The 12,195-nt window shown below is 49.7% G+C and overlaps 1 protein-coding gene across 8 annotated transcripts in view; it reads left to right on the top strand.

Annotated features, from left to right (window-relative positions):
- Positions 1-12,195, top strand: part of ERC2 (ELKS/RAB6-interacting/CAST family member 2) — a 1,225,588-nt gene that overhangs the window by 408,827 nt on the left and 804,566 nt on the right. The gene's annotated exons all lie outside the window — the stretch shown is intronic.

Below are 12,195 nucleotides of genomic sequence, written 5' to 3'. Positions count from 1 at the left end.
GCAGACTAGTAGGGATTAATTCTTGCTAGCCTGCCTGTGTACTACAAGTCTGTGGGCAGAGGCCTGAGTCTGCCTGCGCTGATTCCAGATATCAGAGAAGTTATCAGGCAGAGTGACAGAATCAGTAGTGTCCACAGATCCTGATGCCGTCATGACAGTCGGCGATGGTTGTAAAAACCTCCGTTTGACACGAGTCTTTGATGAGAGACCGCAGAGTGCCCCCCAAACGTACATTATGCCATATTCTGGCACACATTTGGCTTAAACTGTTTGGGGACATTTTAGATATTCATGACATGAAGACTGTGAGCCTAAAGCAATGCACAATCTGCACCAAATTCTGCAGCAGATAATGCAGGAATGTGAGCAGTTTGCCATTGGCATTGCTGGACCTATCGCTGTTTTGGGTAACCCTTTGCTCCAGCATTGATCTGTAGCGCCCCTGAAACCATCAGGGTACTACAAGGTTCTGCATCCCCATCAGGATGCAGGGCGTACCCCCTTAGGGACCCAGAACCCAGGGCCGGTACCAACAAAAAGCCAGGTAATCCCAGTTTTCCCCAACAATATCCCATGCAAGGGTACCCAGCTAGGGTGGGACCAATGGATGGCCGCCTAGAGGAGCCACTCCAGTCCACTAGTTGACCAGGTGGGAGGGACAGACTGTGGAGTAGTCAGTGAGGTGACAGCAGTAGAGGAGTGTGAAGGTGGAAGTGAAGCAACGTCCTGACTCGGGTTAACGATAACCTGGTACGCAGGAGATGTGGTTGCCGGTGGAGTACTTCCAGAACTACGCACCGACGGGGTACAGGACCCTAGGACAGGAAAGAGCTTCAAGCCGACCTGTTAACACCTGCACAACAAGGTGACCATCGAGGACCTCGCTGACCCTAAAGAATCCGAAGACTCAGTAGCAAAGGGAGAACCGGGGACAGGACCAGAGACTCCAACCCCACAGGGTTCATGCTACCCTCAGGCGGACAGAAGTGGACAGACCACAGAACGGGAACCCCAGTTGTTCTATACCACGGGGACCCACTTACCAGAGACAGGTTCAGGGGAAGAAGGCACCAGAGAACCAGACTGGCACTGGGACGAAGGGGACCTGGAGGCGAAACCAGCCGGCCTCGGGCAACCAGTTACCATCTCAAGAAAGTGAGTAAACCACTTGCACTAAACACCTGTGTGGACTCCTTCTTCCGACACCCACTGCACCATACACCCACTGGGGCAATACCCTACTTGCAGAGGGACTACCATACTAGCTGCTCATACCATCAACCAAAGTAGAGACATTCTGCAGCCGCGGCTCCCTGCACTTAGCCGCAACACCGCAAGTGGCGTCACAAGTGAACATTATCATAATCTCCCCTGTAAATATCACCATTACCAAAAGGGCCCAGGGCACGGAACCGGGTAACGGCCACCACCGTGACATTCCCAAGACGTACACTGCCCGGAATCGAGTACCCCTGGGTGCTACAGATCTCCAGCAGATAGCTGCCTTGTCAGTCACTTTGAGCGCCCGTGCTCCTGTGGTTGCTCGTTCCCTTATTATACAGTGTGCAGAATTATTAGGCAAGTTGTATTTTAGAGGATTTTTTTTTATTATTATTGATCAACAACTATGATCTCAATCAACCCAAAAGACTCAAAAATATCAAAGCTTAATATTTTTGGCAGTTGGAGGGTTTTTTAGATTTGGCTATCTTAGGAGGATCTGTTTGTGCAGGTAACTATTACTGTGCAGAATTATTAGGCAACTTAATAAAAACCAAATCTATTCCCATCTCACTTGTTTATTTTCACCGGGTAAACCAATATAACTGCACAAAATTTAGAAATAAACATTTCTGACATGCAAAAACAAAACCCCCCAAAAATAGTGCCCAATATAGCCCCCTTTATTTCTGATGACACTCAGCAGCCGACCATCCATAGATTCTGTCATTGCTTGATCTGTTTATGATCCACATTGCGTGCAGCAGCCACCACAGCCTCCAGACACTGCTCCCAGAGGTGGACTGTTTTCCCTCCCTGTAGATCTCACATTTTATGAGGGACCACAGGTTCTCTATGGGGTTCAGATCAGGTGAACAAGGGGGTTTTGTCATTATCTTGTCATCTTTTAGACCTTTACTGGCCAGCCACGCTGTGGAGTAGTTGGATGCATGTGATGGAGCATTGTCCTGCATGAAAATCATGTTTTTCTTGAGCGATACCGACTTCTTCCTGTACCACTGCTTGAAGAAGTTGTCTTCCAGAAACTGGCAGTAGGTCTGGGAGTTGAGCTTCACTCCATCCTCAACCCGAAAAGGTCCCACAAGTTGATCTTTGATGACCCCAGCCCATTCCAGTCCCCACCTCCACCTTGCTGGCGTCTGAGTCGGAGTGGAGCTGTCTGCCCTTTACTGATCCAGCCTCGGGCCCATCCATCTGCCCATCAAGAGTCACTCTCATTTCATCAGTCCATAAAACCTTTGAAAAATCAGTCTTAAGATATTTCTTGGCCCAGTCTTGACGTTTTATCTTCTGTTTTTTGGTCAGAGGTGGTGGTTTTCAGCCTTCCTTACCTTGGCCATGTCCCTGAGTATGGCACACCTTGTGCTTTTTGATACTCCAGTAACGTTGCAGCTCTGAAATATGGACAAACTGGTGGCAAATGGCATCTTGGCAGCTTCACGCTTGATTTTCCTCAATTCATGGGCAGTTATTTTGCGCCTTTTTTGCCCAACACACTTCTTGCGACCCTGTTGACTATTTGCCATGAAACGCTTGATTGTTCGGTGATAACGCTTCAAAAGTTTGGCAATTTCAAGACTGCTGCGTCCCTCTGCAAGACATCGCACAATATGGACTTTTCAGAGCCTGTCAAATCTCTCTTCGGACCCATTTTGTCCAAGGAAAGGAAGTTGCCTAATAATTAAGCACACCTTTATATAGGGTGTTGATGTCATTACACCGCACCCCTCCTCATTACACTGCACCCCTCCTCATTACAGAGATGCACATCACCTGATTTACTTCATTGGTAGTTGGCTCTCAGCCTATACAGCTTGGAGTAGGACGACATGTATAAAAAGTGTCATGTGATCACAATACTCATTTGCCTAATAATTCTGCACGGTGTATATTGTAGCAGCTCTGACAAGTTGTGGGTGTGCAACGCTTCCCATTATTGGCAGCAGAGGGAGCCTCTTGTATAGCAAGTGAAGTGGCTTTTCCAGTCCTGGGAGAGCGGAGCGCACATCTGTGGAGCGGGGGCTTCTTCAGAGCTAGGAGCAATAAACCCTGGATGGATTTAACCTTTCAGAGGGGTTAGCTGTTGTCTCTGAAGCATCTCTGCAGATTTGTTTTCACCGGATCGGTTTTTTCTTCGCTCTCCCCCTTCTTCCTCTCTGTAGAATGCTCCGGTTCTGATCCTGGAAGCTCCAGATTCTTCAGTTTTTAGCTTAAGGATAAGATAATGGAGGCAATTTTCCTTCTGAGAACTTAGGTTTCGGTGGAATTCCAGTGTCTGTCTCAGGTGCGAGCTCCTCTAATCCCTAAATTCTTAAGAAACATTCCTGAGACAGACGCCAGGAGAGTGACAAGATTAGCACTTTTTGGAGTTGGCAGAACTGATGTTTGTAGGAAAAGCTTCTGCAGAACAAGCGGAGGGTTAATTGCTCGGATCCGGCTCCTACAGAAGAAGACAATGCTGTTGTTGCAGTTTCTTGACTCGGTGTCTTCTTCATGATCTCCCAAGACTCTGTTCACACAAGCCTTATGGCTTCACCCCAAAATATAATATAATAATAATATTCATTCATTTATATAGCACTGTTAATTCCACAGCGCTTTACATACATTGGCAGCACTGTCCCCATTGGGGCTCACAATCTAGGTTCCCTATGAGTATGTTTTTGGAGTGTGGGAGGAAACCGGAGAACCCGGAGGAAACCCACATAAACACGGGGAGAACATACAAACTCCTTGCAGATGGTGTCCTTGGTGGGATTTGAACCCAGGACCCCAGCGCTGCAAGACTGCAGTGCTAACCACTGAGCCACCGCAAGACTGCAGTGCTAACCACTGAGCCACCACAAGACTGCAGTGCTAACCACTGAGCCACCACAAGACTGCAGTGCTAACCACTGAGCCACCACAAGACTGCAGCACTAACCACTGAGCCACCGTTCTAATCTATAGAATTCCACACAATGTATACATTCAATACGACCTTCCTCGAGATTTATCTGGTTGATGGCTCAGGCAAAGTGCATGAGACCAAAGAGTTTTGTCTTGTATTGTGTGATAATGTCCATCCTCAGTCTGGTCAGTACCATCAAGATTGACTATTTAAAGGGAATCTGTCACCATGTTTTTGCATAATGTAGATACAGAGACCCTGATTCCAGTGATGTGTCACTTACTGGGCTGCTTGTAATAGTTTTGATAAAATCACTGTTTTATCAGCAGTAGATTATCATTAGCAGATTAGTAATCCTGCTGCTCTGTATATCCCCACCCCACCCCCTATAGACAGCTTTCTGTCTATGCACAGTGCACACAGAAATCTGTTAATAAATGGTGTGCGCGCAATTATGCAGAGCTCAACATTGAGATCTACCAGATCTACAGCGTAGCAAAATATAAGAATTCAAATTGTAATAAGTCATTTAATTATTCTTCCCAATCCCACACATATTTTTACACTTTAAAGTACTCTTTCCTGATGACTTGTATAAAACAACCCTAACTGGCAGCACAATGGCTGAGTGGTTAACATGTGGTGGCTTAGTGGTTAGCACGCAATAGCTCAGTGGATAAAACACAGTGGATCAGTGGTTAACTTGTGGTGGCTCAGTGGTTATCATGTGATAGCTCAGTGGATAATACGCAGTGACATTGTGGTTAGCATGCAATAGCTCAGTAGATAACACACAATAGCTCAGTGTTTAGCATGCAATAGCTCAGTGGATAGCACATGATGGCTCAGTGGTTAACACACAGTGGCTCAATGTTTGGCACGTGGTGGCTCAGTGGTTAGCACGTGCTGGCTCAGTGGTTAGTTTGCAGTGGCTTAGTGGTTAACACTGGGTGGCTCAGTTATTTACACGTGGTGACTCATTGGTTAGCACATGTGGCTCAGTGGTTAACATGTGGCGGCTCAGTGGTTAGCACATGATAGCTCAATGGATAGCGTGCGGTGGCTCAGTGGTTAGCACACAGTGGCTCAGTGGATAGCTAATGTGCAATATCTGTAAGGTAAGGCGTTTGTGTGTTCTCCCGTGTTTGCGTGGGTTTCCTCTCACACTCCAAACACATTGATAGGAAATTTAGATTGTGAGCCCCAATGGGGACAGTGATTATAGCCTCACATCACATATTCCAGTCTGTTTACCTAGTGTCGAGGATTTCTCTAATCCTCGTCCGTCAGTCTTTTTTTTCCTATTATTTTCTGTTGCTTTTGCATTGTAATTTGCACACTTTGCCCGTAGTCTGCACAGCGGGCATCAGACCTATCTGACTTTCTGGCACAGTTTGACAGGAGCCGGGTGACTTGTTCGGAAAGTGAGTCCCCCTCTCCCTGGATGATCCGGTATCACTCCTGAAAGGTGGAATCTGATGGGATAATGGGATCCTGCGCATTGTGTCCTGTAAGCAGCGCTTTGTGAAGGAGGTGGCGATTAGAGAACGCTCTTTACCGGATGATCCGGTAACACAAGAGGATGGGAGCGGTGGCGGCTGCGTATTAAACACGCGGGGAAAATGTATCATTACAGTATATGGAATAAGCCCTGACAACATACAGGAAACCTTCATCAATAAAATACCGTAATCACTGTACGATCCATATGAGGAGGTCACTCAACACTTCAACTATTACATATTATTACGTCCAACAGAAATCAGAGTCTTTGTTTCCTTTCTTCTGCAAACAACACAATGGATTTCCACGGAGACATTGTTTCTCCAGGAGAACCTTAAATATGATAAATACTGTATCAGGACAAATCCAGCCAGTTAAAGATTCTACATTTTAGGCCATGTGCGCACTAGAAATGGACTTTTTCTTAGGAAAATCCGGACCCTCTGAAAGAATCCCGCACCTGCGGTAAAAAAAAACGCACCAAAATCGCAACAAAATCCACATGCGGTTTTGCCGCGGTTTGGTGCGGATTTTCCGCGGGTTGATCCCTGCGGATTTAACATTATCTATGGCAATAACCGAAGGTACCTGCGGAAAAGAAGTGACATGCACATTAATTCCGCAGCGGAAATTCCGCTGGTAAATCCGCAGATATAAAAAAAACGCAGTGTGCACACAACATTTTTTTATACCCATAGGTTTTGCTAGGGAATGACTGCAGCAATGTTAGACACATTTTCTGCGGTAAAATCCGCAGCGTGCGCACAGGACCTAAATCCGCATAGTGCGCACAGGACCTAGATCCGCATAGTGCGCACAGGACCTAGATCCGCAGCGTGCGCACAGGACCTAGATCCGCAGCGTGCGCACAGGACCTAGATCCGCAGCGTGCGCACAGGACCTAGATCCGCAGCGTGCGCAGAGGACCTAAATCCGCAGAGGACCTAAATCCGCAGCGTGCGCACAGGACCTAAATCCGCAGCGTGCGCACAGGACCTAAATCCGCAGCGTGCGCACAGGACCTAAATCCGTAGCGTGCGCACAGGACCTAAATCCGCAGAGTGCGCACAGGACCTAAATCCGCAGAGTGCGCACAGGACCTAAATCCGCAGCGTGCGCACAGGACCTAAATCCGCAGAGTGCGCACAGGGCCTAAATCCGCAGCGTGCGCAGAGGACCTAAATCCGCAGCGTGCGCACAGGACCTAAATCCGCAGCGTGCGCACAGGACCTAAATCCGCAGCGTGCGCACAGGACCTAAATCCGCAGCGTGCGCACAGGACCTAAATCCGCAGCCTGCGCACAGGACCTAAATCCGCAGCCTGCGCACAGGACCTAAATCCGCAGCCTGCGCACAGGACCTAAATCCGCAGCCTGCGCACAGGACCTAAATCCGCAGCCTGCGCACAGGACCTAAATCCGCAGCCTGCGCACAGGACCTAAATCCGCAGCCTGCGCACAGGACCTAAATCCGCAGCGTGCGCACATAGCCTTATAAAGGGATTTTTCAACTCAAAGAATTGTATTTAAAACTGTTTTCAGCACAAAACGACTGGTCAAACCAAGCACAGGCACTCGATGCATCCTTGGCATGGCCAAATAGTTACAATCACCTCCCCACCTACTTATATTCCATTCATTGAGTGTGTCCATGGCCTGATGTGATCTTGGGGAATCTGGAATCAGTCGGGCGCAGTGTATTGTGGATCGCAGGCTTTTAATTTTTGCCTAGCGGCATTGGATCCACTGATGATTTTTGGCTGTGCGGTTCATGTCTGTTTTTGCATGGTCTGTCCCCTTCAGTTTTTTTCTTGGACCAGCACTCCTCCCATGTGGCACAGGCGTGTTTAATCAGCAGGAGCCTGCAGGAGGGGTGCTGCCTTTTTTTGCTCTCAGTTCACACACTGGTGGCTGGTAGAAGGTGGGTTATTCAGCTCCATTCACAGGGTACTTGTAGTGTGCGGCGGCCATTGTGGTGGTGGTTTTGTGTCGGTGCGGCCTGGAGTCATGGGGACTCAACCTTGCAGCATGGGTGTTGTAAGGCACCAGGTCATCTGCCCCTCTGGTGCACTATTGCTGCGGTGGTGGTTGGTGCGCGGCATCGCACGTTTAACCTCTTAATGACCAAGCGATTTTTCGGTTTTTTTTGCTCCCCTTCTTCTGAAAGCCATAACTTTTTCTATTTTTCCGTCAATCTTGCCATACGAGGGCTTGTTTTTTGCAGGACGCGTTGAATTTTTAAAGGAAACCATAAGTTTTACCATATGGTGTACTGGAAAACAGCAAAAAAATTCCAAGTGCGAAAAAAGTGCGATTGCACGATAGTTTTTGAGAAATGTTATTCACGGTGTTCACTATATGGTAACACTGATGTGTGGGTGTGAAGCCTCAGGTCACTGTGAGTTTGTAGACACCAAACATGAATAGGCTTACTTTTATCTAAGGGGTGAAAAAAAATTCAGACGTTTGTCCAAAGAAATTGGTGCACTTTTTGTGCCATTTTCCGCGACCCGTAACATTCTAACTTTTCAGGATTTATTGCTCAGTGACGGCTTATGCTTTGCGTTAAGCTTATATTTTTAATAGTATCAATTTTGAATTTTTTTTTTTTTTTGCCGCTCGGAATAATTGATTTTATATTTTGATAGATCAGGCATTTCTGAAAGTGGCGATACCAAATGTGTATATTTTTTTTTTATTTTTTCCAATTTTTCCACCCTCTATACCCGTTCCTCGTCTCCCGCCCTCTGTCCCCGTTCCTCGTCTCCCGCCCTCTGTCCGCGTGCCTCGTCTCTCGCCCTCTGTCCGCGTGCCTCGTCTCCCGCCCTCTGTCCGCGTGCCTCGTCTCCCGCCCTCTGTCCGCGTGCCTCGTCTCCCGCCCTCTGTCCGCGTGCCTCGTCTCCCGCCCTCTGTCCGCGTGCCTCGTCTCCCGCCCTCTGTCCGCGTGCCTCGTCTCCCGCCCTCTGTCCGCGTGCCTCGTCTCCCGCCCTCTGTCCGCGTGCCTCGTCTCCCGCCCTCTGTCCGCGTGCCTCGTCTCCCGCCCTCTGTCCGCGTGCCTCGTCTCCCGCCCTCTGTCCGCGTGCCTCGTCTCCCGCCCTCTGTCCGCGTGCCTCGTCTCCCGCCCTCTGTCCGCGTGCCTCGTCTCCCGCCCTCTGTCCGCGTGCCTCGTCTCCCGCCCTCTGTCCGCGTGCCTCGTCTCCCGCCCTCTGTCCGCGTGCCTCGTCTCCCGCCCCTCTGTCCGCGTGCCTCGTCTCCCGCCCCTCTGTCCGCGTGCCTCGTCTCCCGCCCCTCTGTCCGCGTGCCTCGTCTCCCGCCCCTCTGTCCGCGTGCCTCGTCTCCCGCCCCTCTGTCCGCGTGCCTCGTCTCCCGCCCCTCTGTCCGCGTGCCTCGTCTCCCGCCCCTCTGTCCGCGTGCCTCGTCTCCCGCCCCTCTGTCCGCGTGCCTCGTCTCCCGCCCCTCTGTCCGCGTGCCTCGTCTCCCGCCCCTCTGTCCGCGTGCCTCGTCTCCCGCCCCTCTGTCCGCGTGCCTCGTCTCCCGCCCCTCTGTCCGCGTGCCTCGTCTCCCGCCCCTCTGTCCGCGTGCCTCGTCTCCCGCCCCTCTGTCCGCGTGCCTCGTCTCCCGCCCCTCTGTCCGCGTGCCTCGTCTCCCGCCCCTCTGTCCGTGTGCCTCGTCTCTTGCCCTCTATCCCCCATGCCCCCGTCTCCCGCCCTCTATCCCCATGCCCCCGTCTCCCGCCCTCTATCCCCATGCCCCCGTCTCTCGCCCTCTATCCCCATGCCCCCGTCTCCCGCCCTCTATCCCCCATGCCCCCGTCTCCCGCCCTCTATCCCCCATGCCCCCGTCTCCCGCCCTCTATCCCCCATGCCCCCGTCTCCCGCCCTCTATCCCCCATGCCCCCGTCTCCCGCCCTCTATCCCCCATGCCCCGTCTCCCGCCCTCTATCCCCCATGCCCCCGTCTCCCGCCCTCTATCCCCCATGCCCCCGTCTCCCGCCCTCTATCCCCCATGCCCCCGTCTCCCGCCCTCTATCCCCCATGCCCCCGTCCTCTATCCCCAGGCCCAGTCTCCCACCCTCTACACGTTTCACAGGAAACATTATTACAGCTTCTTCCCCCTCACCCCCCAAATTAATTATCATGGTTAATGGGGTTGTTTGTTTGAGAAAACAATTTGTAAAGTGTTACCATTGTTTTACTTTTTATTTCACAAGTCGATAGCAAATCTGAAAATAATATCAATATCAACAATATCAATTCTGAGATCGTTAAGAAGGTGCCTCCAAATTTTCTCTGAAATCAGAAAGACGCAGCAGGTGCATGCGTTTCAATGACGCACCATTGATTTTAATGTGACTGTTGTAATTCTTTATTTGTCCTGTAGAGGCGCTGCAGTTAAATTTTAATGCGTCTGCAGGGAAGTTTAACCCCCTATATCCCTTTAAAAAGGTATTCCTGACCTCTACAATAGGCAGACTAATAAATAAAATCAATCAATAAAATAATAAATATAATAATCAGTAAATTGATGCAGATGGGTCTCACCCCCATGGACGCAGCGCTGGCGACCAGTGAACAATGATGTTCTATTTAGTCTGACGACTGAAAAAAGAAGACCTGAAAGTGCAAAAAAAAAAAAATGTATGTAATAAATAAAGCTGAGTGAATATGTATGTGTGTATGTGTGTCCTCCAAAGGAATTTGCAACGTCGCATTTACAATCATGACATTTTTCACAGACGCCCCATGTGACTCAGGGAACGTCATAGACTATGTTTTAGAGGAAATTTAAACTCGCGCTTTACAGTTATTCACCAGAAAACAAACCCTCTTACTTACTAAAGTTTGGATGTGTGAGGTAATATATTGGCTCTTGTGACAGTTAAGCCTGGATATTTATCAGATGGCCTACAGCAACCAATCACAGGTCTGCTTCTATTTTGCTACAGATCATTAATAGGAGCTCTGATTGGTTGCTATAGGAAACGAAGGATATTTTTAGTATATGGGATAGTGGGAGGGTGGGAGAGAGAGGAAGGGTGGGAGCATTATAGTGAGGGAGAGTGATAGAGAGGGATAGTGGGAGAGATGTAAAGAGCGAGGGAGAGTGGGAAAGAGGGAGAGTAAGAGAGTGGGAAAGAGAGTGTTAGTGGGAGAGAGGTAAAGAGAGAGTGAGAGTGGATGAGTAAGAGAAGGAAAGAGGGGGCTAGTGGGAGAGAGAGAAGGAGAGGGAGAGTGGGAGCGAGGGAGAGTAACAGAGAAGGAAAGAGCTAGGGATAGTGGGAAGAGAAAGAGGGCTAGTGGGAGAGAGGGAAAGAGAGTGGGAGAGAGGGAGAGTTAGAGAAGGAAAGAGAGAGAGGGAGAGTAAGAGAAGGAAAGAGAGGGATAGTGGGAAGAGGGAAAGAGGGCTAGTGGGAGAGAGGGAAAGAGAGGGAGAGTAAGAGAAGGAAAGAGAGGGATAGTGGGAAGAGGGAAAGAGGGCTAGTGGGAGAGAGGGAAAGAGAGGGAGAGTAAGAGAAGGAAAGAGAGAGGGAGAGTAAGAGAGAAGGAAAGAGAGAGGGATAGTGGGAAGAGGGAGAGAGGGCTAGTGGGAGAGAGGGAAAGAGAGAAGGAGAGTAGGAGAGAAGGAGGGAGAGAGAGAGAGAGAGATATTGGTAGAGAGGGAGAGGGAGAGTAAATCCCGCTTTACAGGCTGCAATGTATCTTACAATGTGTCGGCGGGGTCACGTCGTAAGTGACGCACATCCGGCATCGTAAGGTACATTGCAGTATTTGACAGCTACGCGCGATTGAATGGTAAAACGTTCATCGCATACACATCGTACCTTTCTCTAGAATTGAACGTCAGATTGTTCATCGTACCCGGGGCAGCGCACATCGCAGTGTGTGACACCCCGGGAACATTGAACAGATCTTACCTGCGTCCCGCGGCTCCCGGCCGGTAATGCGGAAGGAAGGAGGTGGGTGGGATGTTTACATCCCGCTCAGCTCCGCCCCTCCGCATCTATTGGCCGGCTGACGTGTGACGTTGATGTGACGCCGAACGTCCCTCCCACTCCAGGAAGTGGACGTTCGCCGCCCACATCGAGGTCATATGGAAGGTAGTTACGTGTGACGGGGGTTACTCGTATGTGCGGCACGTTCAACAAATTGAATGTGCCACACATACGATGGGGGCTTTGCAAATCGCATACAAGATCGTATGTGAAATTGCAGCGTGTAAAGCAGGCTTAAGATAGAAGGAAAGAGAGAGGGATAGTGGGAAGAGGGAGAGAGGGAAAGAGAGAGGGAGAGTGGGAGAGAGGGATTGTGGGAGAGATAGTGGGAGATTGAGAGAGGGAAAAAGGGACAGTGATAGAGACGGAATGAGGAGTAGAGGGAGCGTGGGAGAAAGGGAAAGAGGAAGAGTGAGAGAGGGGCAGAAAGAGATAGTGGGAGGGAGGAAAAGGATGGTGAGAGAGAGGGAAAGAGGGAAATATAATACAGGTATATATTAGTCTTCCTAAGATACAGGGTCTTTCATATTGGAGGCATCATATAGACTTGTAGCTTGTATTTGGAAAAT

Source organism: Anomaloglossus baeobatrachus, chromosome 8 (genome assembly GCF_048569485.1).
Source record: "Anomaloglossus baeobatrachus isolate aAnoBae1 chromosome 8, aAnoBae1.hap1, whole genome shotgun sequence".
NCBI lineage: Eukaryota > Metazoa > Chordata > Amphibia > Anura > Aromobatidae > Anomaloglossus > Anomaloglossus baeobatrachus.
Note: the sequence above shows the minus strand (reverse complement) of the source record. Positions and strands in the feature narration are given on the sequence as shown.